Below are 26,913 nucleotides of genomic sequence, written 5' to 3'. Positions count from 1 at the left end.
ATATTAATTAGTTTAGACTTTAGAATAAAAAGTGTCAATTTATGAATTATTTAATATAAAAAAAATCAAACTCAAATCTTCCTTATGGAAAATAATTGTGCCACAAGATTTTGCAGGTTTGGGCAAATACAATTTCTGCAAAAAAATCAAACGTATCTACATAAAAGAAAAAATCACCTTTTTTTACTAATTACAGTATTTATACAACACCATTAACAATAAAATTGTGAAAATTATTGTAAAAAAATAATAAAATAAGAAAGGTTGTTTTGTTTTGTTTGTTCTCATGTGAAGGGATCTGATTCTCTGGGAAAACTTGCTTCAATGCCAAACTGCACCATTCGTTTCCCTTTATGTCCTATTTTCCACACAGTTTTCCTAAAAAATAAACTGCCAATTTAAATAATATTTAATTAATCAAATTATTCCTTTTTAACTGCCACCTTTTTACATAAACAAATAAATAAATTCCCACCTTTTTTTTTTCATAACAATATATATTTAAGATGTATATGTATATATCAATTACAACTTGTAAAACTTCCGAATGCTCCAGCAATCGAACATGCCACTTCCAATAATTTCCCTGCATTTACCAAAAACATGTTATTATTGCCTAATTCAAGAATAAATAAATGTGCATTTGGTATTTATGCTTTTATTCTTGGACTAATATGTTAAAACATCCATTAAACTAAAAGATGCTTAAAAATCAAGACGTTTTTAGACAATGAGTTAACTACACTCAAAAGTGGGCATAAAGATTCTACCATTAATAGTTGTGTAGCTTGTGCTTTAAAAGTTGTACTTTTTAAGTAAAACGAGGAAGATGACCAAAACGTCCCTTCGATAAACCAATTCTTGTAATGCCCACCTAAAACTCGCCGGTCTAATCGCATTTTAATCATTACTTGACGTGATAATTAACCTACCAGCATTTGTCGCTTGTCCAAAAAATCTCGTTGGAATTGAAACATAAAAATACATGGTGGGAATCTAAAATAAATCTCGTCGGACTTCAAAATAAATAAATATCATTGGACGCCAAAATAGATCCCATCTGAAGCCAAAACAGGGCCAGCCTAGGGGTGTGGCCGGTAGTCGACGGCCACAGGCCCGACACCCGCTAGGCCCGAAATTATTTTTTTTTGAAAAAATTATATGTATTTTTATGAAAAAATTTATGTATAATCAATGTTTCAACATAATTTCATAACCACCAGCTTGGTCTAGTGGCAAAGGGGCATGACATCTAACCAAGAGGTTCTGGGTTCAAGTATTAGTTGAGATATTTTTATGTTTATTTTCATACACAAGTTTTTACACAACTCAAATCATAACTAAGTAAGCCCACTTAAAATTAATTTGTTTAAATCCAAAAAAATGCTCCTTTTACTTAATGCCCAAAAAAATTTTCGCCTTTGGCACAAAAAAAAATTTCGTCTTTTCAGAGCCGGCCCTGAGCCAAAATAATCTCATTGGACGCCTAAATAATCATGTGATCTTTGATGATTTTTTTTAAAACCAGCGACCCGGCAATTTTATAACGCATGACAGAATCTGGTTGGTTAAAAATCTCGTCGAGTAATGATTAAAAATCTCGTTTTAGAGTGAACATTTTGGAAATTAACCAATAAAATGAACATTCCGTTAACACTGAACGCTCAAATACGAACATTTTGGTCATTATCCCCTTAAAAAGAATATGCCTTGTGTTATGACTTATGACAATTGCACTTCCAAAGGGGTAGAGGAATAATGGTATGTGAGTGATGTGACCCACCAGCCCACCCTAAAGTTATACCGTGTACCACCGTCACTTAAAAATATCACCACAGTTCCGGTGAATCTATAGTTGGATTAAATACAAATTAAATTAACGTGCTAACTGTGAAAATCAAGTAGTGTAACTATATATACAACATAGTATAATTATAGCATAGTGTAATTACGTTAAAATGTAATTACACAATTACACTAATTGTAAATATACCACTTGATTCTTACCGTTAGCATATTAATTTAATTTGTAAATTACCAACAATTTGACTAAATTAACGTTAAAAACTAACCTCGTCTTTGCTTAGCAACGACCTTAACCGCCGCCGTGGTCGACACCTTACTCGCCGGTTTCTCCGTCGTCTCCTCCACGGGAAACAAAACCCCATCAATCCCTTGAACCGATATCCTCCCATCCGTATATATATCCGGGTCAAACAAATACGCCGACCCATCACCCGACCCGAACTTAACCGACCCATCAGCCTCCTCCGCCACCACCTTGTGCGGCAACCTTAACGTATCATACTTCACCTTCCCAAACCTCCGTACAGAATTATACATACTCTCTTCCGTCTGATACTCCGGTATCAAATGATAATACATTATCTGCTCCGGTGCACCCGGGTCACTCAACTGATCCGTCGTCAGTTTAGCCATCGCCTCATCATTTGGCGCCAACACCGTCAAAACATAACCCTCCGACACTAGTCTACCCATCTCCGTCGCTAATGACGTCAGGTTAACTAATATATCCGCTAATTCATTATACCCACCGTAATGTAATAAAGTATGAATAAAATCCTTAACCTGACTCTCGCCGTCGAAGTGGTGACGTGGCCCTCCAGGTCCGGTGCCGGAGCCGGAGCCAACGACGGACCCGGCGCCATCGCGTCGTAAACCGGTAAAACCGGTGGTGAACCGGGTTTAACCTGAACCGGTTTTTTCAACCGGTGGGTTATCGGATCCACCACCGGAGCACCTTCCGGTAAGACAGCGGATATCGAAGTCAAACTCCTTCTCCGGTTAAACTCCTCTTGTACGGACAGCGGGATTAATAATCTTTCGATCCCGTGGATCAGCCCGTCGGGTAGGGTTATGTCGTCGGGTCGGGTCAGTTTGGATACACCGGCTATTGACTTCACACCGGAAGTGGTTTCTACTAACGGGAGATGGTTTTCAACCTCTTCGGTGCATAGTGTTTTGTGATGACCCGACCCGGGACGGGATGATGTGGAAGAGTAGTAGCTTTTGTAGTGACTTGATGTTACCGGGTTCAAGTAAGAACCGTTTGAATTCGGGATCCATTTGTTTCTCCAAGGCTTCATTGTCGGGTGCGAGTATTGTGATGTTGTGACGTGAGACTGCTTGTTCTAAGGTTTGTAATAATAAGGCTTTCTCAACGAGTTCGGATAACTCGGTGTAGTGTGAGTCAAGTAGTGCCACGAGGACCGAGTTGGAGTTGATCTGAGTTTGACTCGGCAATGCGGTTGTTGTAACAAGGATTGTGAAGAGTACGAGGTTGAATGCTGCATCATAGTTCATGGAACACATGTTGCTTGCTCTATGGTTTGTGACAAAATACGTTGTGGTTTGTTTGTTTGTTTGTTTGTGACAAAATGGAACGTAATGATACGGCAAGAGGTGATGTCGTTTAATGAGTTAGGAAGTAGACACAGGCTGGAAGTGGGGCCCACGTGAGTGAAGAAAGTAAGAGGAGTATTGTGGTTCGGTTTATACAATTATACGGCTTGTCGGCTTGGCTTAGAAGGTGATATTTTGTTTTGAGGAAACGGGTTGCATTAAATGTAACGTTCTAAGAATAAACAGGACACATGTTCCATGGCTGAAGAAACACTAACTGGACCCCGGGCAGATTACGGATAACCTGGGGGTTGGATAGATGTTTCCCACGAGGGGTTAGACCCGGCAAAGATGGTTCTTCTGATAACCTGCAAAACAGACACCGTGAGCTCGTCACTGAGAAGGGGGGGGGGGTTCCTCCTTGTGACCACCCTCCGGCGTGAGAATCAGACTAGATTGCTCTTTAAATATAAATGTATATTAAGAGATTGCTAGAGCAGATATCAGGTATAATATGTAATACGAGATAGTATATGATGATAATATGATAATATGAGATAATCATACCATTTGGGGTATTTATAGCCGAAGGTAGGTTTCCAAGGAGGTGTGGCCGGCTGAATAGTGTTCCTGTTCTACCAACTGTGGCCTACGCACGTGCCCTGCTGGTAGTTGGTGGGTAGGCAGCGGCTGATAGTGACCAGGCCTGCTGTGTACTATTCCTTTTCCACCAACTGCCGGCTATGCACGTGGTATGACAGGAGTTGGTGAGTAGGCAGCGGCTAATAGTGACATACAGTACAAGAGCATGCTGCTCGCCATACTGTTGTCAATAAGTTGTCGTATCTTTGGTCAGATCTTTTGCCCATATACCTCGTCAGGTACAGTACAGAAGATCTTCCCGTATCGTACGGACTGGCTTAGTTGGGCGGGAGTATTCCCCCTCCCGCCTTTGTGCGGGATTGTTCCCGGCTTTGCTCATTCCTTCAGGTGACAACTGAATGATTGAGAGCTAAGTGCCTTGTGCGTGTAGCCTTGCTGCGTGGGTGGCCTTCCCTGATGGCTTGTATCCGCAGCTGCGGGAACAGGCAGAGTACTTCACCATTGGGAGGCATTTCCTGCGGGAACAGCTTGCGTACTGCGCGTAAGGACGTCACGTCTCTGAGCATGGTGGGTCCTGCGTATCCAGTTGGTTTCTGCGCAGACGTCTCTTTTGAAGGTGAGTCTTGCGGGTCCAACTGGGCTCTGCTGGGACCTACCTCTTCAAGTCCCCCCAGTCCAATGTTCTTCTCATGAATGTTTAATAAAGTGAGGTGAACTTTTGGACTTAAGCAAAGGGTTTTGAAAAGGGTTTTTTTAAGGTTTTCCATGGGGATTCTTCCCGCGGAAGTCCTTGTCACTTGCAGAAATTCCCGACTTTCCTGCTTGATCTTTGGGTATGATGCGGGTAGGTCTATAACCTCCTCGCAAGTCAGGAGCGTTGAGTCCCACTTGTGTGGATTCTCCATGAGGTTTTGGTGGTTTTGAACATAGTGATCAATTATGTTAAAACCACCAATTCCATCCTGGAGCTTCAAACAATGTAGTTCTCGACGTTCCCGCTATGCGGGGATGTTATTTCCGTTTCCGCAAGCATTGCCCAGAAGATCCTTCTTGGTTTCAATTCCCTGCGGAGCGCTAGGTATGTGAAGGGTTTTGCCTTGACACTGTACCCGCGCTCGTCTTACGGTTACTTTACTTCCAAGGTATTCCTGGCGTCAATTCCCTGCGGGTGCTAGGTATGTGAAGGGTTTTACCTTAACACTGTACCCGCACCCGTCTTATGGTTACTTGGTTGCCAATGTATTCCTGGCGTCAATTCCCTGCGGGTGCTAGGTATGTGAAGGGTTTTGCCTTAACACTGTACCCGCACCCGTCTTATAGTTACTTGGTTGCCGAGGTATTCTTGGCTTCAATTCCCTGCAGGTGCTAAGTATGTGAAGGGCCTTAACACTGTACCCGCACCCCGTCTTATGGTTACTTGGTTGCCAAGGTAAGGGGTATTTTCCCGCTTACTTTTGAATCTTTTTGAATTTTTGAAATTCGAAGAGTTGGTGAAAGGATAAGAACAGTCCAAATCTCTGAAACGTCGTGCGACGGTTTCTTCTGACTGTCAGGACGTGCAGGAAGTTATGGTGACGTGACAGTACCTGGTCATTCCAGACGCTTTTTCAGGCGCGTGGGCGCGATTTTTCGGGCGCGTGGCCGCGAAATTAATGGTACGCGTCCTTTCAACAGCTGTTGCCAGCTTGCTTTTTGCCACGTGTCATAGTTTCATTGCACCTTCGATTTCTCTCTCTTCCGCATTAAATTCATCGCATTAATTGCGATTAGTATATAAAGGGGGAGAGGGTTCTTTGTAATCCACACTTTCACTTTTCTCTTCATCTTCAAAACGATTTCCGGCGAATACTCATCTTTTCAGTCGAGCATTCTCTTGAAATCGTTTTCTTCTTTCATCTGCAAGATGTCTTCTCACGATCTCGAAGCTACAGCCCAGGAGGCTGGGGTGTTCGCCGATGACAAGAGTACTGCTGGCGAGTGCCAGTGTGCTCTGCCTGTCGATCTGTATCAGTACATCGTCAGGAAGTTCATGCTCGAGTCTCTCGAGCCTGAGTTTCCTGAACCCCATCAGACGGTGTATGATGCCCCCAGAGGCAAGATCGGGGTTTATGCTGCATTCTTTGTCTATGGGAATCTTAGGTTCCCATTGACAAAGTTTGTGTACCGTGTCCTGGAGAGGCACGGTGTGCACCTGACCGAGGTGCACCCGATGGCGATCGCGAAGATTCGCCACTTCGAGTGGGCGTGCCTGATTCTGGGCATTGAGCCCTATGTCGACCGCCTGATGACCTTCTACTCTTGGAGGTGCATCCAGGGGTGGTATACGCTGATAACCCGGATTAAGGGTTTGAAGATTTGCGCAACCGAGCGCAGTCTTCGCTCGTGGAAGCGGGAGTTCTTCTACATCTCCGCTCGAGCCATCCCCCTTGCCATGAAATTCAAGAATGGGCAAGCACTTCCCAGCCTTCACGCCTCCAACTACCAGGAGGCGGAATGGTTCTCGAAGATATCCCAAATCCAATCTCCGGTTTACCGGTTTGCGGAGTCCGGGATGGTGATGCTCGGGATGAGCCGAGTGTGGAAGGATGCGGATGCGCAAAAGATCCCAATCGTCCTTGAATACGGTTCGAACTCTGTTCCTTACGGTATGCTCTGTTTCTTTTTGTTGATTTAGAATTTCTTCTAACTTCTTTCCTGTTTATTTCAGAGGGGAACGACTTGCAGTCGCTCCTGTATCCGCGGGAGGCTGACAGTCCCGCTCGGATGGGTACTCGTGCTCTAGATGAGAACGAGTTGCCCATCCTATAACAAACGGCGGATAGGTTCGTGGAGGTCTACCCGCTAGGCCACGAGATCCTGAGCACCAGGCGGCCAGGTAAGGCGCTATTCAACCCTCGACCCCTCAATGTTGAAACCTCTGCTGGAATTCCTCTAATCTTATGTTCTGATGAGGAATCCGCAGATGGTCCTCCGTTGGTGCGGAAGAAGAAGGCTGCCGGCGGGAAGGGGAAGGAGAAGGTGGCCTCCACTGCCGATCCGGTGCCTCGGTCTGACTCACTTTTAGGCTCAAGAAAACCCGTAAGTACAAACTTCCTTTATTTTTAACTTCATAGCTTTTCATCATTAACACTTTATCTTCTTTGTGCAGGCGTGGATGTTGACGCATTCCAGGGTGGAGCGCAGAGGAGTACCCCTCCGCCCATGACGGTAGGCTTGGTCAGCCTTCCTGAGGCGACGACCCAGGCGGCTGCGCCTGCGCCTGCTTCCGCTGGTTCAGTTGCTCACTCCGTTGAGCCGACTGTTCCAGCTGTGATGACATCACAGCCGGCTGTCAGTGCCATTTTTACCGCATCTTTCACTGAGCCGGCGGTTACTTTTGCTGCAGATTCCGCAGCGGCGACCGCGGCGGCTGTTACCATGCCTCCTCCGTCATCGGCAACGACGGCCGATCCTTCAGGTATGCATGGGGCTTATCGCCATACTCTGCCTCCTCCCATCTGCCTGACCTCTTGGATGGATTTCCCTTGGGTTCAGGTGATGGGTTTGGCGGCTATCGGCCTGTTGTTGACCCTACGGGTGCGTAGGGTTCTTTAGGCCCTTTTCATATTTTTATCATCTTTTCCTAACTGCTTTATGTTTTTTTTGCAGTGTCGGATTCCAATGAAGTGTATGTTCCACGATGGAACATCTGCCGAGGAACAACCCTTCGCACACCTGTGGAGTGCGTGGAGTGGGCTCGTCACGCAGCTCCCAGTGGTGCGTTGGGGGAAGCCATGGCTAGCTACCAGATGGGTAGGCTAACCAATGAGCTTCGGGTTCTCCTGGCCCGGATGCAGTCGCGCGTCGAGCTGCTTTGTCGTGAAAACGACAAGTTAAAAGCAGCTCGCCTTCAGGAAGTAGCTCGGGCGCGGGCTGTCCGGGAGGAGAACGTAAAGCTTACCGCAGTGGCTGCGGAAAAGGAGAAGGCCTTCAAGGCCCTCGAGGTTGAAGTTCAGGCCCGGCTCGAGGCCCGTTCCAAGGCTGCCCAAGCTGTTAACGAACAGCTTCGGCTGGCTAAGGAAACTGCAAGGAACGCAACCGAGAGGGCCACCAAGGCTGAAGCTGTTGCTGAGCCTCTACGCGTGGAGAATGAGGAGCTTAAAGCCAAATTAGAGGCTCTCCAGCAGGCTCATGATGCCTTGGCGATGGAAGACGCCAAAAAGCTCCAGGAGATCTTGGACCAGAGGGGGGTGCTTGACCATACTGAGCGGAAGCTAAAGGGTGTCGAAGAGGCTGCGGCTAAAGAAGTGTTGCTTGCCAACCTCAATAAAAGTGAAGCCGAACGCGCCCGTAACGAAGCTCAAGCTGCCCTCCAGGAGGCTCTGGTTGCCAAGGAATGGCTTCTTCGAGAAGCGTTGTCTCAGGTATGCTTTTCATGTCTTTACGCTTTTCTTTGTAAATAGAAAGGGTTCTGATACTTGTATATTTTCTTTTTTGTAGGTTGTGCATCGAGTCTTCACGGAGACGTCTTATGACGATGCTATGAGCGCAGCCCTCAACGCTTCTCATGAGGATGGGGAAAAGGCCGGCTTCCTGCTTGGTCTAGGGTTCGTTGAGAAAGGCATTCCGCCTTCCAACTTCCCTTTATTTGATGTAGATACTGAAGCTGTATACGACCAAGCAGTGAATCAGTATGCCGCCTTCCCGCATCCGGTGGTGGAGAAGGTAAACGAAGTTGCTGCTGCTGATGATGGGCTAGCTATCCTTAAAGCTTTCCTTGAACTGCCACGCTCTACTGATGGTGCTGGTCCAAGTGGAAGTGGCCCTGAAGCTTGATCCTGAAGATCCCTTCCCACTGTTAGGATAGATTTAGCTTGTATAGATTTATATTCTTGTAGGCGGGTAGTTACCCGGCCATTCTTGTAATGAATATTATGAAATATAAATCTTTGTGCGGGTAAGACCGCTATTTTCACTGGATTCCTTGCTTTATAAACGTTATATGACTTGCATACTTTAGTTTAAATTAGCAATTTTCCAAGTGTTTAGAATAAGTTAACCTTTGAACGTGGTAGATAATAGGTTGAAGTTTTGCTTCCTCTTTCGTGATTGTGCGGGTAGGACCGTCACTTGCACTTAGGATGGCTAAACTTTACCTACATCTGACCTGCGTGGAGGTTTTCCTCATCTTTTTAGAAATTTTCTAAGTGTTTAGGATAAGTTAACCTTTGAACGTGGTAGATAATAGGTTGAAGTTTTGCTTCCTCTTTCGTGATTGTGCGGGTAGGACCGTCACTTGCACTTAGTAGGATGGCTAAACTTTACCTACATCTAACCTGCGTGTAGGTTTTCCTCATCCTTTTAGAAATTTTCTATTTTGAATAAGTTATCCGTTCGACGCGCGGTTGTCAATAGGTTCGGTTTCCTATCATGATTTGTGCGGTTAGGACCGGCACTTTCATTTAGTTGGATGACCAAAGTTTACCTATGACTGACCTGCGTGAAGGTTTGCCGTTTTTTGGGTTTATGCGGGATTTTCCGCCTTCCCTACGCAACGACTTTCACACTTATGTATGCGGTGAAAACCGGCATCAGTGTCGAATAAATTAACCGTTCGACGCGCGGTTGTTAATAGGTTAGTGTTCAGTTTCCTCTATGATTCATGCGGATAGACCGGCACTTTCATTTAGTGGGATGACTGAACTTTACCCTTCAACTGACCTGCGTGAAGGTTTGTCGTTTTTTGGGTTTATGCGAGTTTTGCCGCCTTCCCCATGCAACGACTTTCCACGTAATTATGCGGTGAAAACCGGCATATCCGTGTTGAATAAATTAACCGTTCGACGCGCGGTTGTTAATAGGTTAGTGTTCAGTTTCCTCTATCATGATTCATGCGGATAGACCGGCACTTTCATTTAGTGGGATGACTGAACTTTACCCTTCAACTGACCTGCGTGAAGGTTTGTCGTTTTTTGGGTTTATGCGGGTTTTGCCGCCTTCCCCATGCAACGACTTTCACACTTATGTATGCGGTGAAAACCGGCATCAGTGTTGATAGTTCATAAAGTATAAATGTAAAATCATCAGCGTCGATGTTCTAAGGAGAATCATTTCCATTAGAAGTGGCTCTGGGCCTTTTCTTTACAAATTTGGAATTGATCTACATGCAAACTGTGTAATTGAGCTCCCTTCCCTGTTGTTGGGATGGGAGTGCCATCGAGCCGATATGCACCTGGTTCGGGATCTCGTTGTTTGCGCAGTATGTAGTCTCCAACATTGAAGCTGCGATTTTATTCGTGTTTTCCCCAACTGGGGTTCTACACGCATCAGCCTGCTCAGCGTTCATTGCGCCACGAGGTGCGCGAGCGTCCCATCTCTGACAAATGCTTCGACCATGCCCTTTACGTCTATGCATTCTTCAGTGTTGTGGCCTTTTGTCCTGTGAAAGTCACAGTATTTGTTCCGATCAGCATTGTGACGATGTCGGATTATTGGAGCCTTTGGCCATGGGAGCTCCTCAGTGGCGAATATCTCGGTGACGCTTTTGGTGAGCGGCGTCCATCTGGAGTTCTGGTTTGACTGTACGTTATCTCTTCCGCCTAACCGATGTTGCAAGCCGGATGAGGTGTCAAAGTTTACCCTTGACTGCCAAATGCCTAGCTTCCGCTTTTTGTTTAATCGGGCGGTAGGGACGTTGTCTTCTCTTGTTTTCTGGGTGTAGAGGTTTGTGCTCTGTGGGAGATCTCTACCCAGTTGCTTCTCTGTTTCCGCAAAGCGTTTTGCTGCTGTCATGATGGCATCCCATGTGGATGGCATGCCATCTTTACCCGTTAAGGTGCGGATGAGCTCTGGGTCGTTCGCGCCCTGGATGAAAGCAGCGAACAAGATCTTCGCTGATATTACCCAGACTAAGCTTCTTTGAGTTGAAGCGACTGATGAAGTCTAGCAAAGATTCATCTTCCTCTCGAATGCATTTGAGGATTGTCCATTGCTCCTCGGTATACTTTCTTTGCTGGCTGAAGTGTTGGCTAAACTTTTGCTGGAAGTCTTCCCAACCGTAGATGTAGTGGACCGGTAGACGATCGAACCACGCTCTAGCAGCCCCAATAAGCGTCATTTGGAACATGTAACACCACGTAGGTTCCGTCCAACTACTGACGGTTGCCCCCGCTATGAACCTGTTCAAATGATCGTCTGGATCAGATATACCATCATAAGTGCCGATGTTGGACATCTTGTTGGAATACCGTATGCCCGAGACACATAATTAGGTTAATGTGGCTAGCTGTGTTTGATCCAAGTCGGGTCATACCCAATAACGAGTTAGACACACACCAATTATGTATTTGTTAAGATTAGATCTATAAGACAAATACAGAACACGACACATTCAGAAAAATGGGTTTCTGAATAATTACTTGAAAGTGTTAAATAAATTAATTGGTTAATTTATTTATTCAAATAATTATTATTGGAATGATTATTTAACTATGTGTTCTTTTATAAAATGGTTTATAAAAGATGGGGTGTTTATATATTTTATAAAGTATAAAATAAATAATAAAAAAAAAATAAATAAATAAATTAATAAATATATTTGGGGCCGGTTTTGGGTGGGCCCCACACCCCATGGTCTTGGTCAAATCTTGTCATATATTTGGTGGAAGTTGAGTGTTTTTACTTGACAAAAACCTAACACCATGTTTGCATTATGGTGGTGTAATGATAAAAGGAAAGATCAAGATCAATATACACATTTTTTTTTCAAGAAAACAAAATAAACACAAGTAACAAAACAACAACCCTTTTCTTTCTTTCTTTGTTTCTTGGTTCGGCCGAAATCAAGAAGAAAGATTCGGGTCTCGGTTTTTCGTGTTCAAGCTCCCTAACATAGCTCGGTGTGTGTTGGAGGCTCGGGGTATATTCCGTTTGAGGATTTTCCCTTTGAAAGTCTAGCATCAACATCATCATCTTCTTCTACATCAACTACACTCTTAAAAGGTTAAGAATGTAAGTGTTTATAGTTTTGATAGTTTAGTTTTACCGTATCATTTGATCCTTGCTTCGGGTTTCTAATAAATAGATTATTGGTAATGTTATGACATGAATAAACTAGGTTGTTCATGAACATATCTTATATAAACTTGTAATATATACATATATAAACACATGGATACATATGTTTAGTTTGTAAATATCACGCTTCCGCCTTAATTAATGACTAGTTAAAGTGGTTAACTAAATTATAGATTCCATAGAAACCCAACAAATGGCATCAAGAGCCGGGATACGGGAAACTAAGCTTCGGGTTCTCGGTTTTATATTTTTCCCCTTGAAAGATTTTATACAAAAATTAACATGCATGATTTTTTTTTGTATTTAATCATGTTATTGTTTTGGGCTTTGTTCAAAAAAAAAAAATAAAAATAAAAACCGAGTAAATGGGCCGAAGCCCAATTCGGGTGAAATTGGGCCGGAGCCCACTTGAAAATGGTTATTGGGCTAACCGGAAAAAAAGGGAAAAAGCTATATGGGCCGAAGCCCATTTTGGATAAATGGGCCGAAGCCCATTAGACTTTTCATTGGGCCGAAGCCCATGTGTTTTGGACATGTGGGCCGAAGCCCATAATCAAGTTATTGGGTCAAGCCCAAATTGGGTTGGGCTAGGCCCGATAAGGTCAAGGGGTTTTGGAACGGGTTCCTAAAACATAACGGGTTATGTTTGTTAAAACTAGACCGAGCCGTAGACCAAAATGGATGTTTGTTTGTGGTTGATGTTGTGATTGTAGTTAATTATTCAAGTTTCGGTTTGTAATAATTAATTAGGGGCAATTTTGTAATTTTGTAATTATTTATTCATATGGGTATGTAATAAATAGGTTATTTGTAATATCTTTATTTTATAGAAAAATGTATTAGGACATTTGTTTTGTAAAATTAAAGAAGATTGCAAAATTGGAAGTTTGGGCCAAATGAAAGCTTATGGAAGCTAAGGCCCAAGTTCAAGCCCAATGGATCACAACGGGGTTGAAGAAGATGCTCGAAGCATTTGGATGCGGGATCGAGTGGGAGCTACAACATCCATGTGTCATGTGTCCCTTAGGATTGGACCTAAGACACATACTTGTTTCGGCTAACAAGTGTGGTCTAACTTAGTGGCTCGTGTCTAGTATAATTGTGTATGCTTGTTAATTGATTGTTTGATTATGTGGTTGTTAGATATTAGGATATCAACTTCGTCACATAGAATTAATTAACAAAGCATAAAACGGGTTCTAATAATTATCGGTAATTACGTGACACGTAGTTTAATAAAATGGACTTATTAACTAGCCGTCTCACGCCCATAATAAAATGGTTTTATTATATATTAGAATTTTGAAAATGGTTTCAAAATATCATGTTACTAAATGCATGTTAGAACATGATTTAAAGTTTTACAACTAGAATTATTAAAACTAAAAATCCCTTTTAAATTAAGGATAACGAGTTAAACACCATCCTTTTGTATAACGCTTAACATATTAGTAAGCTCTTAGTGGGAAAAAGGTCACCTAACCGCGTAGAGTAAATTAATATGTTGAGGTAATATTGGCATATAAATGGGAAAAAGGTCACCTAACCGTTTGTATGTTAATATTACAAGTTGATACAAGTAGGACGACTTAAATTAGAACCATGTGAAGAGGGTCACCCAAGCATGGGTCTAATAGGTGTTGATGGGATAAACATGCCAACACGAAATATGATTTCGAACCGGTCCCATAAACTCTAGAAGTTGCAAAATGGTTTGCAATTGTTATGAATAACTACCTTGATAAACCGACAATGGGAAAAAGGTCACCTAACCGGAGTCGGGTTTATTGTTGGATTCTAGATTTTAATTATTAATTATATTTGGTATATATAAAAGGGTATTTATAATTAAAAGTCTAAAACACTAAAATGAACTTAATTAAAATTCTGCAGATGGCCGCACACGTCGACGACAACATAATCCCTAACGTCCAAAACGTATCTCTCCGATCTATTCTCGCTAAAGACCGTCTTAACCACAATAACTTTTCGGATTGGTTCCGAAATTTAAGGATTGTTCTAAAACAAGAAAAATTATATCATGTTTTGGAAACACCTATCCCCGAAGAACCGGAAGAGGGAACTGAGGTCGAATACATGAATTGGGTCAAACACACGGAAGATTCCATTCAAGTATCATGCCTCATGTTGGCGACTATGGTTCCCGAAATCCAAAAGGATTTCGAAAACCATAATGCGTACGACATGATTACTCAACTTAAAGAAATGTTCCTTAAGCAATCGAGGGTTGAAAGGTTCGAAACGGTTCGAGCCTTGCATGCATGTAGAATGGATGATAATCAACCAGTTTCAACTTATGTACTTAAGATGAAAAGTTACATTGATCGCCTCGCCAAGCTCAATTGTCCCATCTCAAAAGAGTTAGCAACGGATTTGATCCTTAACTCTTTGTCGAAAAGGTTCGACACTTTCGTGTTAAATTATAACATGAACGGGTGGGACAAAAACATTGGAGAACTTCACTCAATGCTTAAAACAGCCGAGGCGAGCATGGGTAAAAGGGTTTTACCCATGTTTGCGATCAATGAGGGTAGATCCAAGAATCGATCTCAACCCAATTCTAAGGCTAAGGTAGCAAAAAGAAAGGGTCCTCCTATGCATCTTAAGGGTAAGGGCAAATCACCGGTTATGGCAAAGAAACAAAAGGTTGTGGAACCGAGGGGTCATAAGGATGATCCTTGTTTTGGTTGTGGGGAGACCGGACATTGGAAACGCAATTGCCCGGTCTACCTAAAAGAGCTAAGAGACAAGAGGAATGCGGCGCATACCTCGGGTAATGTCTTTATGATTAATGTTGAGCTAAATCTTATTTCTTCTAACACATGGGTATTGGATACCGGATGTGGAACTCATATTTGCAATTGGTTGCAGGGGTTCAAAAGGAATGAAGACTTAAAGAAGGGCGAAGTGAATCTTTTCATGGGCAACGGTGCAAGGGTGCACGTGGTCGCTAGAGGAGACTTCACTTTATCGCTTCCAAGTGGTTTGGAAGTTGTTTTGAAAAATGTTTTGTATGCTCCTAGTTTGACTAGGAACATTATTTCTGTGCACCTTCTTAGACAATGTAACTTTGACTTTAAATTTGTAAGATCAGAAATGCATGTATCATCTAATGGTATCTTTTATTTTAAAGCTGTACCAAACAACGGTATTTATGAATTGGTTCATGATAATACCTCAAATAGCTCATTATATCAAACTTCTACTAAAAGACTCAAAAAGGGTTTGAGTGATTCCTACATTTGGCATTGTCGCCTTGGACACATAAACAAGAATCGTATAAATACTCTCCAAAAGAATGGTCTTTTGAAAACAAACGAGTTAGGTTCGTTTGATGAGTGTGAATCTTGTATTCAAGGCAAGATGACCAAAGAGCCTTTCAAAGGTACAAATGAAAGGGCTAAGGACTTGTTGGGTATCATACATACGGATGTATGCGGACCTTTCAAGCCAACTAGTAGGAATAGTGAAAGGTACTTCATTACCTTTACCGACGATTTTAGTCGATATGGGTATGTGTATCTAATGAAACACAAACATGAAGCCTTTGAAATGTTCAAGGAATTTCAAAATGAAGTACAAAATCAGCTCGACCGAACAATCAAGGTACTCCGCTCCGATAGAGGAGGCGAATACCTAAGTGATGCTTTTCAAAGTCATCTTAGAGATTGTGGGATTATTTCACAGCTCACTCCTCCTGGAACTCCTCAACATAACGGAGTATCCGAAAGGAGGAATAGAACACTGTTGGACATGGTTCGATCAATGATGGCACGAAGCTCACTACCGCCATCATTTTGGGGATATGCGCTACTCACAGCGGCTCGTATTTTGAATATGGCCCCGACCAAAAAGGTGGATCGAATACCCTATGAAGTGTGGCATGGAAAGGTTCCATCCTTTTCATATTTAAGGGTATGGGGATGCATAGTTTATGTTAAACGTGACACCCCAAATAAGCTTGAGGCTCGATCCATCAGGTGTATCTTCATAGGATACCCAAAGGATGATATAGGATATATATTCTATGATCCTAGTGAACAAAAAGTGTTTATTTCACGCAAAGGATACTTCTTAGAAACTAGGTTCCTTATGGAAGGACCTAGTGAAAAAAGAGTGGAACTTGAAGAGGTTCAAGAATCACTAAATGATACACAGTTGGTTGATACTAGCGTTCAACACGAGGATGTTGAAGATGATCAAATGGTTGATCATACACACGTTGCTCGCAGATCTAATAGGATTAGTCGACCTCTCAAGAAATATGGATTTCTTGTGGATGATTGCTACTTGGTCGATTCGGATGAACCGATCTCCTACAAAGATGCTATGTCACAACCTGATTGTGACAAGTGGCTTGAAGCCATGAGCGCCGAGATGCAATCCATGCAGGATAACCAAGTTTGGGAATTGGTTGATCGTCCACTTAACTCCAAACTGGTTGGATGTAAGTGGGTCTTCAAGAAGAAGACCGATATGCATGGAAATTTAGATACTTACAAAGCCCGACTTGTCGCAAAAGGTTTCACGCAAACTCAAGGGATTGATTATGATGAAACCTTCTCGCCGGTCGCGATGCTTAAGTCGATCAGGATATTATTTGCCATTGCAGCTCATTTTGATTATGAGATATGGCAAATGGATGTCAAGACCGCTTTTCTAAATGGATATCTTGAGGAAGATGTCCATATGGTTCAGCCTGAAGGTTTTGTCGATCCATCTAATCCTGATAAAGTATGTAAGTTAAAGAAATCAATCTACGGGTTGAAACAAGCATCACGGATGTGGAATCATCGTTTTAATGAAGAAATCAAAGCGTTTGGTTTCGTCCAAAACGGTGATGAGGCGTGTGTGTATAAATGGGCTAGTGGGAGTATAATCATGTTCCTTATTTTGTATGTCGATGATATACTTTTATTTGGAAATGATATACCAAGTATGGAAAGCGTTAAAACGTGGTTAAGTAGTCGTTTCTCAATTAAGGATCTTGGAGAAGCGACATATATCTTGGGAATAAAGGTCTATAGGGATAGACAAAGGAAATTGATCGGACTTAATCAAAGTGCATACATTGATAAAATCCTAAAAAGGTTCAGGATGGAAAACTCTAAGAAAGGTTTGGTACCTATTCCTAGAGGAACCGTGTTAAGCTCATCCCAAAGTCCTAGCTCTAAGGAAGAGCAGGATAGGATGAAGCATGTTCCTTATGCTTCGGCAATAGGATCTATTATGTATGCAATGATGTGCACTAGACCGGACGTCTCGTATGCTTTAAGCATAACGAGTAGATACCAGCACAACCCAGGTGACAGTCATTGGATGGCTGTCAAGAATATATTAAAATACCTTAGAAGGACTAAGGATATGTTTTTAATATATGGGTCTGGTGAGGAGGAACTCGTCGTAAAGGGTTACGTGGATGCGAGTTTCCAAACTGACCGAGATGATTCTCGATCACAATCGGGATATGTCTTCATCTTGAATGGAGGCGCTGTCTCTTGGAAGAGTTCGAAGCAGGATGTTGTCGCGTTATCCACTACAGAATCTGAGTACATCGCCGCTTCAATGGCAGCCCAAGAGGCTGCATGGATGAAAAAGTTCATCATGGATCTAGGAATTATCTCTACCATTCAGGAGCCCCTAGAGATATTCTGTGACAATGAAGGTGCTATTGCACAGATCAAGGAGCCTCGTGCTCATCAGAAAACGAGGCACATTGAGCGCAGATTCAACTACATAAGGGATGAAGTTGAAAAGAGAAAGATATGTATTCATAAAGTTCATACCGATCAAAATATTGCGGACCCACTCACGAAGCTCCTCGATAGGCCAAAGCATGAGGGTCATGTTTGTGCATTAGGACTTCGGTATTCTAGTGAGTGGATTTAATCTGTGTTTAGTGTTTGTATAAAAACAAATGTAATGGGTATCTCATGAAAATTAATTATGTTTTAATTTTTCAATGGGTTATATTCTATATTTGCATGTTTAATCCATGAATGACTTATGTTGTTCTAAATGTCCGTAGTCGATCATGCTTGTGGGAACAAGTATGAAGGTAAGACTATTATGAACCCGGATTGGTTGATATTCATGTGATGAATATAAGGCATAGGTTTGCCACCAAGGTTCATAGATATTTGTGGGATACAAATATTGGACATGATCCGCTCTCAAGGATCACTGCATGGAGTTAGTGCAACTGATCATAAGTAATCCTTGAGTAAAGGCGAGTATCATTGTGTCCTTTGACCTGAGATGCATATTGGATCTGGTTTTTCATCAAGTCTGATAACTTGACTCTCTTCTTTGTTATTTCGGTAACACGATGACGTAAAAGAAAGAGCTCAGATATCATACGAGATGTCAACAAGGATGTATGCAGTCAAGATGGGATTTGTTCCTCTTATGTGTTGAGAGTTTAGATGTCTAAGGCCTGTTAAGTTAAATCATTGAGAGAATGATCACTCTGTGTCTCTTCGATTTGACAGGACATCTAGTAACAAAGGGATGTAATGATAAGACTTACCTATATCATATCAAGTATGGACTTGAAGGGGATGATGTTATTGAATGGCACTTAGTCAAACACACTAGGGATGGTGACCTGCTGTTAGGCGGTATTCACCATTAGCATTAACTTCTTATGAGTCTCGTGCAAGTGGGAGATTGTTGGAATACCGTATGCCCGAGACACATAATTAGGTTAATGTGGCTAGCTGTGTTTGATCCAAGTCGGGTCATACCCAATAACGAGTTAGACACACACCAATTATGTATTTGTTAAGATTAGATCTATAAGACAAATACAGAACACGACACATTCAGAAAAACGGGTTTCTGAATAATTACTTGAAAGTGTTAAATAAATTAATTGGTTAATTTATTTATTCAAATAATTATTATTGGAATGATTATTTAACTATGTGTTCTTTTATAAAATGGTTTATAAAAGATGGGGTGTTTATATATTTTATAAAGTATAAAATAAATAATAAAAAAAAAATAAATAAATAAATTAATAAATATATTTGGGGCCGGTTTTGGGTGGGCCCCACACCCCATGGTCTTGGTCAAATCTTGTCATATATTTGGTGGAAGTTGAGTGTTTTTACTTGACAAAAACCTAACACCATGTTTGCATTATGGTGGTGTAATGATAAAAGGAAAGATCAAGATCAATATACACATTTTTTTTTCAAGAAAACAAAATAAACACAAGTAACAAAACAACAACCCTTTTCTTTCTTTCTTTGTTTCTTGGTTCGGCCGAAATCAAGAAGAAAGATTCGGGTCTCGGTTTTTCGTGTTCAAGCTCCCTAACATAGCTCGGTGTGTGTTGGAGGCTCGGCGTATATTCCGTTTGAGGATTTTCCCTTTGAAAGTCTAGCATCAACATCATCATCTTCTTCTACATCAACTACACTCTTAAAAGGTTAAGAATGTAAGTGTTTATAGTTTTGATAGTTTAGTTTTACCGTATCATTTGATCCTTGCTTCGGGTTTCTAATAAATAGATTATTGGTAATGTTATGACATGAATAAACTAGGTTGTTCATGAACATATCTTATATAAACTTGTAATATATACATATATAAACACATGGATACATATGTTTAGTTTGTAAATATCACGCTTCCGCCTTAATTAATGACTAGTTAAAGTGGTTAACTAAATTATAGATTCCATAGAAACCCAACACATCTGTTTGGCACTTTTTGGGGCGATTGCTTCCGCAATGTCCCTTGCAAATTTGGACGTTCCCGCATTTGCCACAGTTGGTCTGAATGTTTTGGAGAAGTCACGTGGATTTCCACCTGTGTTTTTTGGTTTGAAGGCTTCTCCAAAACTCCTTCTCGGTTGGGAGTCCGTTTCCTTACGCTTCCCTTTTGCCCTATGGCGAGGGTTCGCGTCGGTGTCGGATTCCTCCGAGTCATCGTCCAAGTATTCTTCGAATTCGTCAGCCTGTTGGACGGAACGCAAGCGTTCGTCCAACTCAGCTTTGAATTTCTTCTGACGTGCCTCCGCCCATGCCTTAACTTCATCGAGTGTTTGCGGGGGAGTCTTGTTCGTTTCTCTAACTGGGTATCGGTGAATCCCAGTGAGCGATTATTTACTGCACTTGCCCCAGCTTGGGTAACTGGGGTAGTGTTCGTAAAATTTACTTCACTTGCCCCGGCTTGGGTACCCGGGGTAGTGTTTGTAAAGACTGTGTAGTTGCCGGTATTCCCCCCAGTAGCTGGGGTTGTGGTTACCGGAGTTTCTTTAACCATCTTTCCAGAAGTTTGAAAAAACTGAAAAGAAATGAAGTTCTAGCTTTAATGCACGGATGGCGCCAATTAAGAAACACTAACCGGACCCCGGGCAGATTACGGATAACCTGGGGGTTGGATAGATGTTTCCCACGAGGGGTTAGACCCGGCAAAGATGGTTCTTCTGATAACCTGCAAAACAGACACCGTGAGCTCGTCACTGAGAAGGGGGGGGGGGTTCCTCCTTGTGACCACCCTCCGGCGTGAGAATCAGACTAGATTGCTCTTTAAATATAAATGTATATTAAGAGATTGCTAGAGCAAATATCAGGTATAATATGTAATACGAGATAGTATATGTTGATAATATGATAAGATGAGATAATCATACCATTTGGTGTATTTATAGCCGAAGGTAGGTTTCCAAGGAGGTGTGGCCGGCTGAATAGTGTTCCTGTTCTACCAACTGTGGCCTACGCACGTGCCCTGCTGGTAGTTGGTGGGTAGGCAGCGGCTGATAGTGACCAGGCCTGCTGTGTACTATTCCTTTTCCACCAACTGCCGGCTATGCACGTGGTATGACAGGAGTTGGTGAGTAGGCAGCGGCTAATAGTGACATACAGTACAAGAGCATGCTGCTCGCCATACTGTTGTCAATAAGCTGTCGTATCTTTGGTCAGATCTTTTGCCCATACCTCGTCAGGTACAGTACAGAAGATCTTCCCGTATCGTACGGACTGGCTTAGTTGGGCGGGAGTATTCCCCCTCCCGCCTTTGTGCGGGATTGTTCCCGGCTTTGCTCATTCCTTCAGGTGACAACTGAATGATTGAGAGCTAAGTGCCTTGTGCGTGTAGCCTTGCTGCGCGGGTGGCCTTCCCTGATGGCTTGTATCCGCAGCTGCGGGAACAGGCAGAGTACTTCACTATTGGGAGGCATTTCCTGCGGGAACAGCTTGCGTACTGCGCGTAAGGACGTCACGTCTCTGAGCATGGTGGGTCCTGCGTATCTAGTTGGTTTCTGCGCAGACGTCTCTTTTGAAGGTGAGTCTTGCGGGTCCAACTGGGCTCTGCTGGGACCTACCTCTTCAATGGCTTAATAAATCAATATGAAGGATTTAATGACTGGTTGAGAACTTGATTATATTGATTAGTTTATGATTTTTGATTCTTTGTTTACGGTAAACATTACAAAATCAATAATATATATTTGTCTGACAAATTTGATTCCATATATTATTTGTTTATATATTAAAACACTTTCATACCCTATGGTTGTAATTAAGTTTTAACTAAAATGCAAATTAGTTACTCCGTATTTCTCAAGCTGAACTTTTAGATTCGTTTCATTTATTTATTTTAATTGTATTGTTTTCTAATTTAGTTACATTAATAGCTATATGCATATATTGATATTTATAGGTTATGTATATGATATCTATAATCTATAATATACTAGGTTAGATACCCGTGTAGAACACGGGTTAAAATAAATAAATTTATTTAAGTAATAACACAATATGAAATATAAAAAGTATGTTCTACATATATAAAGATATAATATATGGTAGAATAAATTACACAATATAAAAATGTTGAAAATTCGTAAATCTCTAAATTACGATATTTATAATTTTAGCTGTAACTTTATCCTTCATAACTGACAATGTGTTAAAACATGTTGTCTTAAAAACAAACAAAACATCTAAAGCGATTAATCTTAGCTTTTATTAATCTTTATTGAAAAAAAAATAAAGTGAAAATTACCTTTTTTAAAATTTGTAATTAAATATTTTATCTAAATTAACGTGTAATTTGTTACTTATACAAGCTTAATATTAATAGCTAATACAATATATTTATATAAAAAAGTAATATATTTATGTTGGTATTAAAATTTTTAAACAAGGAAATATTTATTAAAAATAGAAAGTAATAAATTAAAAGAAAAAAGAACAAAATACAAAACTAATTTTTAATCAAATATAAATGTCTAAACATAGCATTTGCTACTCTATAGCAGTAGACATCTCACCAAAAAATAAAATACTTTATAATAGTATTTTTGAAACCTGCTTGATACTCGGATTCCGTTCAAAGAAAATTATGAAATGAAGATAAATTTATAGCAATATTTTTACTATAAATTATATGATAATAAGTTACATTTACAATTTACAAATGTACTGCTACAAATACAAATATCTAAAAACATTATATACAGCATTGGATGAGCTTTTCAAGCAAATAAGTTACCTATTCCTTGGTTTTTCAACATACAATCAGCAAGGTGCTGAATTGAACCAGTCCCTAATCATATATGGATTAACTCCGTTATTATTTAACATTAATCCATATTATTCCTCCTACACATAAAATTGTAATGATCTAAGGGCACGGTAACGATACACCTTGTATGCATCAGTATGACTGAGCAATACACGAACTCCCCCTGGCTCTTTGGGCAGAAACGGATGGTGTGCTTGAGTCATCGGCCTTTATGCTTCTTCCAGACCCATTTTATCAAGTAGGAGCTACATTTATCTTGGACCAGTGATTGCATTACACCTTAAATCTTCCTATGCGGAAATTGCAGCACTTCGAATGGGCTTGGTCCATCAAAATTTTGTGTTTCTTTCTGAGCTATGTACTATTTTATAAAGCCTCCAATTCAAGTCATGATAATTTCATTTGGCTAGCTTCTCTTATAAACCAATCTGCAAAGGACCTTTTCCACCATGCTGTTTAATCTCTTGTATTAATTTTGTCTATTCCATAATAATCTGCAAATGGGCTTCTTTCATCATTTGGTTGTGCTTGCTATTATAATGCTTCCATAAAACTGTGCAAATAGCCTTGTCAATCTTTTTACACAAAATTAATAGAGTTGGATATATCCTCTTCAGTTCCACCACTTGTGAGAACTGAAAAATGTTTCCATAAAACTGTTGCTTTACTCTTTATATCTGCACTATATTTCCTTTCCCTAATTGATCATGATTAGTACAAGTGTTACAAATTTATTAAATCAATCCCCACCCCACAAGGAAAAAACTCACCAATTTTAAACCAATGGCAATGTTTAAGCCCAAACTTGCGCCAATGAAGAATTTTATGTCCACGTGGTGTTTTTTGATTGGGTTATACATTCATGTAACGGTGATACCTTTCAATAGATTTGGTAAAATGCCTAATTAAAATGGCAATTATTATTATTATTATTATTAGTATTATTATTATTATTACTATTATTATTATTATTATTATTATTATTATTATTATTATTATTATTATTATTTTATTTACCTGCTAGTGCAGAACTCGTTCACTCTAGGAACTCAACAGCAGAGTCGAGCAACTTTTTCTGGGATGCAAGACCGGTCCCGTGTTGAATCTCATCTCGAACCTAAATAGCGAAAGTCTAAGTATGAATAATTACTCAATTGAGAAATTTTCAAACTTTTTTTAACAGCTACACCAACCATATTCACTTTGGATTTTAAAGGCAGCAGGTAAACAAAACAACTTCATCTCCTTCCCTTCATGTATTTACTGGTAAAGAGAGAGGATATTAAATAATTATCATTGTAAGAACTAAAATTTGTAAGAACTAAAATAATACTTTCTGAAGGGTACATATGGAAAATGTGAAGCAATTTAGAAGCTCATTCTTTGCATATCATGGAAGGATACGAACCGAGCCTTCTTTGTTTTATCAAATGTGAAAATCAACGTTTTTTCCTTCACCATACCCTATGAGGATTTTAATAATTAGATATCTTAATGAGCTTATTTAGATAAAAACTAAATTAAAGCTTAAAATATAACTAAAAGTGACAAGAATATCAAGATTGACATACTTTTGGTCTAAAGTGCAAAGGCAGATTCATGAAGGCTCGCAAACTCATGCATCATTATTGATTCTAGTATTGTTATTGGAACATGATTATTCATAACACCGTCCTTTGAAATCACACCTAGAACAAATGTTAATAAATTCATTTAACTATTATAAAACTAAGCAGATGATACCGAGTAGGATGCAGAATTTGTAAAGCCATTGGCAATGACTCCGATTTAGGAGCAGACTTTGTAGATTCTTAGAGAGCAGGTCAAGGGGTTAATTCAAATATATGATTACACGGAACATAACCCATCTACTGAAAATGAATCGAAAATTTTGCCATTGATTTTCTTAAGCAATGAATATCAAATTAACACAGTTCAAAGAAAATAGAACCCAATTAGATGCGTTCGATTTGCTAAGGAAAGGGGCAAGAATAAGAATGGTTTAGGGTTTATGAAACTAAAACATCACGATGATGAGATAGGTTGTTCGGGTTGTAACTTCAAATTAGGGTCGGGTAGAGGATCCGTTTCGTGATTGAGAAAGGAGTATAGGAGGCGGGATTTCAAGAGTGAGGATAGGGTAGGTAGATGACGTGGTAGAGGAAAACATTTATTTATTAATTAGTATAGATAGATATAAATAAAGACATAAAAATTCTATGTTCGTGATGTGGTCGCTCCTCTTTTTTTAAGTCATCAGATTTGCTTGATTTTTAAATGGAGATTTCTCATGCATTTGACCCGAATTTATGGGTATGAGTCTTACCAAACCCAGATATTCCTTAAACGGGCTATAACATCTCATTAAATTAAAAATTATTCTCACCAAATTATTGATGTAAAAATCCTATAAAATAGGATATACTAAAAATTAATATCTTATTTATTTTAATATATATTATTTAAATTAAAAAAACAATTTGATAGTAAAAAAAATAAAACGGGTCTTTGGTACCATCAAACTATAAGTGCATTATTAACTTTCATAAATATTAATTATAAATAAAAAACCAATTTTATAGTAAAAGAAATAAACGGGTCTTGGGTCTCATCAAAACATATAGCTTTTAAACCGGGATATAACATCTCATTTATTTGTCAAACAATTTATCATCAAGTATATTATATTAACTTTTATACAATAAAAAATATAAATGCAAAAAATAAATAAATATTAGAACAAATAATATAAAACAACCTCGTAATACGGGGGATAAAAACTAGTATATAAATAAACGAAAACACAAAAATCATATGTGTCGCGATGTGGTCACTCCCTTTTTTTGGAGTTATCAGATTTGCTTGATTTTTAAATGGAATTTTCTCATGCATTTGATCCGAATTTACGGGTATTGGTCTTACAAAACCCAGATGTTCCTTAAACGGGTTATAACATCTCTTTAAATTAAAAATTATTCTCACCAAATTTAATTTGATGTGAAAATCCTATAAAATAGGATATACTAAAAATTATTATTTGATTTTTTTAAAGAATATTATTTATAATTAACAAACAATTTTATAGTAAAAAAAAAAGGCTTTGGGACTTACCAAACCCAAATAACTTTTAAACCGGGTTATAGCATCTTAGTTATTTGTGAAACCTTTTTATCATCAAACTCTAAGTATATTATAAATTTCATTACAATAAATAAAATTAAACCCAAAAAAATATATAAATATAAAAAACGAGTAATGTAAATCAGTCCCCGTAATACGGGGGATAAAAACTAGTTCCTTGTATATTGGATTTTAATAATCCCTATTGAATGATATTGGCCGATAATAATCCCTATTCATTTTATCGCCCCTGGCGGTCCCAAATTCAAAAAAGTTGGCCCCCAATGGTCCCCCGTTATAAATGACTTAACGGCGTTATACTTTTTTCCGAATTTCAAACTAACTTTTTTGGACTATTAATCGGAAGGAAAATACGAGTCGAATGATATAAAACTTAGCTCCAAACAATGATCTAAACGACTTGATTTTGGTTAATTGTAAGTTCAAACACCCGAATTGAAGCATTGCTTCGACATTTTAAAACACTGTTTCGAACTAATCGACTCGTATCCTCCTAACGATCAAAAGCCCTAAAACATTGGTTTGAAATTCAGAAAAAATGATAACGACGTTAAGTCATATTTAACGGGGGACCGCTGAGGGCCAACTTTTTTGAATTTGGGACCGTCAGTGGCGATAAAATGAATAGGGATTATGATTGGCCAATACCATTCAATAGGGATTATTAAAATCCAATATTCCTTATTATTATCATAATTTTGTAACCTAGCTAATTTGTTAAATTTATTTTTAGGCTTGAGTTTGTTTAAATTTGGGTTGATTAGACTTTTGAAGTATGTTTTCGAGTGGCTAGTGAGTGTCTCGGCTCATTTATACCCTGACCTTTGTGTACAGTTTTGATACTAAAAAGATAAATTTAGCATGTGTTTATTATAAAGACTAATTCAAAAACTGTTACGAGCTTAAGTCGACGCCAAACATTTAACTCGTTTATAACCTTAAAACACAATTTGTACATGACAGGCTTGTTACATATTGTATGCCCATGAAAATATTCAAAACAAAAGTGGTACATATAATCGTAGCACATAAATACCGTCTTAATTCAACTTATTAACGTATAAATCAACTTAAAAATGTATTTACGTCACCTTTTTATAGTGTATCATGTTATCTTTAAAAATATACAGTTCCACTATTAAAATAATTTCTAGAATTTATTAAATTTAATTTAGAAATCAAAGGAGGAAA

The 26,913-nt window shown here is 39.7% G+C and overlaps 1 pseudogene; it reads right to left on the bottom strand.

Annotated features, from left to right (window-relative positions):
• Positions 1-506: 506 nt before the first annotated feature.
• Positions 507-3,333, bottom strand: LOC143591121 (fasciclin-like arabinogalactan protein 16; annotated as a pseudogene).
• Positions 3,334-26,913: the final 23,580 nt, after the last annotated feature.

Source organism: Bidens hawaiensis, unplaced genomic scaffold (assembly GCF_021521415.1).
Source record: "Bidens hawaiensis isolate Kalapana, Puna unplaced genomic scaffold, B.hawaiensis_p1.1 tig00039271_1, whole genome shotgun sequence".
Lineage (NCBI taxonomy): Eukaryota > Viridiplantae > Streptophyta > Magnoliopsida > Asterales > Asteraceae > Bidens > Bidens hawaiensis.
The sequence above is the reverse complement of the archived record's forward strand: the minus strand, read 5'-3'. Positions and strand labels throughout refer to the sequence as shown.